This window comes from Austrofundulus limnaeus, unplaced genomic scaffold, assembly GCF_001266775.1.
Source record: "Austrofundulus limnaeus strain Quisiro unplaced genomic scaffold, Austrofundulus_limnaeus-1.0 Scaffold16, whole genome shotgun sequence".
Classification (NCBI taxonomy): Eukaryota; Metazoa; Chordata; class Actinopteri; order Cyprinodontiformes; family Rivulidae; genus Austrofundulus; species Austrofundulus limnaeus.
Genome location: NW_013952418.1, coordinates 4,015,042 through 4,018,203, shown reverse-complemented (window position 1 = coordinate 4,018,203; position 3,162 = coordinate 4,015,042). Strand labels below are relative to the sequence as shown.

The 3,162-nt window shown below is 39.1% G+C and overlaps 1 protein-coding gene across 1 annotated transcript in view; it reads right to left on the bottom strand.

Moving 5' to 3' along the window:
- The window catches only part of cdh15 (cadherin 15, type 1, M-cadherin (myotubule)), a gene marked incomplete in the record, with an annotated part of 59,456 nt that overhangs the window by 50,220 nt on the left and 6,074 nt on the right, over positions 1 to 3,162 (bottom strand).

Here is a 3,162-nt window from a genome sequence, read left to right as displayed (position 1 = left end):
TGGTGGTGGTGGTGGTGGTGGGTGGGTACGGTGCACAACGGTGTGTTTTCTGAATAAATGAAAATGATTTAACACAGTTGTTTATACTTCCACAGCTGACCTGCTAAAAATGACAGATTTTCTTTTCTGGATCTCTGACAGACAGACTTCAATCTCTGAACTCGTAAAGTTTTTCTTTTTAATTATCGCTGCCATTTTCATGAATGGACACTTCCTTGTATCTGAGGCAGGAAACAGAGCCTTATATGGTGTTTTTGAGGTGGTAATAATGCTAATCTCCTCTCGCGTGCACGAGCAGCTGGATAGAACAGGTGGAATTTACACAGCTCATTTACACACTTTTCCTGAAGCTAGAAGAGTTTGTTGAATCTGACGTGACATGTTCGTACGAACCCTTTGTACGAACAAAAGTAAGAGAAATTTAGGATAAGAATACAAACATGTTCTTGCATGAGGCCCAATATTTCCTCAAACAGATAAATTAGAGACATTTGGCCATCTTGACTTTTCAAATCCAGATTAATTTTATTTATTTGTACGTCCCCTCCCTAAAAATCACATTGGCCACCCCATGCAAAAAGTGTAGCTCCGCCCCTGTTGCTTGTGTCTAAGTGTTTTCTTATTCTGTAACATTCGCAATATAGCTCGTAAAATTAAAGTTCCAAAAAGCAAAAGTTATAGCCTTCATTTCTTGAATGAGGCAAAAGTTTAAACATTTAAATGGCCAAAAAAGGACAAACAAGATGCTGAATCTGCATTCAGACTATCAGCATAATATTCAAAATAAGCTACAAGACACTCATCTTTACCACTGCATTGATTTATACACTGATAAAAGTGTCTTTGCACAGCATCTGACATTGAATGCACCCCCCCCCCCCCGGTTCTTTTTGCTCAGTGGCCTAACACACTCTAGTGGCATGTGGGACACCCTGGTTCGATACACCCTCCCTCACGCACTCCGCCCATCAGTCAGATTATAGGCCCAGATACCTGCTGGGAAAACCAATCTATATCTGGATGAATGGAGGAGGAGAGGCAAGGCCAGATCAATGTACAGATATTGATACACGCAGCCATGCAAGGAGACTAGACTCCTTCTGAACTCGTTCTCCCTCTCCCCTAGAAGATTAGGAATCGAGATGAGCTGCTGAGTAAGGTGTGTGCGAGTGTGTAGATGACAAAGGAGACAGTGTAGCACGCTGGCAGATACTGTAGATAGATAGAGAAGGAAGAGAAGATACATAGAAGAGACACAGATTACCACCACCGAGCTCAGTAATGGTGTGAGGGGAGCGCGTCAATAATAAATACCTCCCATTATACAGGACGGTGGGCCACTGCAGCAGCCTGCACGGCACAACACCTGCTGACTCCCTGATCTACCTGAAATTACACTGATGCTCCCACACTGAGCTTCTGTGGACTACAAACACAGACACATTTATTGGTGGCCCTGCAGCTCACTGAAACAAGGCTTCTTTTCCCTTGATGTGATGCAGGTGAAAGCAATGCATGTCTGCATGCCTTTATCATGAAAAGTGAAATAAATTATTTTTATTTTATTTTATAAAGTTACATTTAAATGGTAAAATGGTAAATGGTACTGAACTTAGAGCGCTTTTCAAGTCCCTCCGGACCCCAAAGCGCTTTACACTAACAGACATTCACCCATTCACACTCACATTCACTCACTGATGGTGGTAAGCTACACTGTAGCCACAGCTGCCCTGGGGCACACTGACAGAGGTATGAACAGTATGAGCTGAGAAGCTACTATTCTTTGCATTGCAGTGATTTTTCTTTAATTAGTATCACAGGTGCCTTTTAAGGTTTATCAGCTCTTCAGCCTGTAAAAGGAAACAAACATACCACTGGGTAGATTGGCTTTGTTGTGTAACAATAACAGAGAAAGAAAAGGTGATAAAGCTAAATGAAGCAAGGGTTCCCAAACTTTATCATGCCAGGGACCACCAAACAGTGTTAGCTTCTGCCCCCACCCCCAAACAATACTACAAAATATGTAAAGAAACACACAACTAACATGTTCCCATTGAAAAAAACAACTTTTAAACATACTATTGATGATACGAACAGAACCCCTCTCCAATACACACACATTTCTCTTAAARWCTCTTAAATAACGATTTAATACATTGTAAATATAAAATAAAATGATTAAAACTCAGATTTGATTTTATGATAACTATTAAAAATATTTATTAAATTTAAGTTAAGTTTTGCATTTTTACTCTTATCTTCCCTCCAGTTTACTGAGGTCCCCCCTAGTGCCCCCTGGGGCCTCCACTTTAATAAAACAAACAAACAAACAACCCAAAAAATAATTCCTCTGATCACAGCTGTTCATAAAAATAGAAGGTTAATGTGACTGTATCCAACCTTCCAAGGGGTGGACGCAAGAGGAAATGCGACTCCATGTTGATCAGATGAATAGCGCAAATGGTAGCAAAAGAAACTATTCCAAAACATTCCAGCTGAACTCCAAGGTCAGTGTTGTATAAAGTACCTCAAAGTGATACTTGAGTAAAAGTACAAGTATCTTACCATAAAATTACTTTGGTAAAAATTAAAGTCTGAAAAATAAATACTCAAGTACAGTAGATAAACAAATTATTTACTTAAAGTAACAAAGTATTCATACGTTGTTGCTTTACACCTCTCCAAGGTCGAGGTTTGTCACTTTCTGATCGCACCATCCATCACATTTTGAATCATAATGAAGTTCACGGAGACGACCCAGGAGGAGGGCTCCACTATTGACAGAAAAACACAAAAAACACACAAAAAGGAAAGACAATAGTCACCAAAATCTATGCTTTCAAGACAAAAGGTTTCTGGGAAAATATTATTTAGATTAAAATAAAAACTGGATTATTATTATTATTATTTTTGCTTCAGTCAAATCAATTGTGTTCTTTTATTTTGTAGGGGAACCAATAACCTATCCTTGTCTGTACAACACAGCAGAAAGTACACAACTCTGTACAAATACAGTATATGAATTCAAAGATGCTAGAGCATCAAAATCCTTATTTGAAACCTTTTATTTTTTTCAGCACTCTAAAGACACTGACCATCAGAGCCTGAGCCCCTCTGACAACTCCCTGTTGGAGGGTAAATTTTACTCCTTTTATTTTTTTC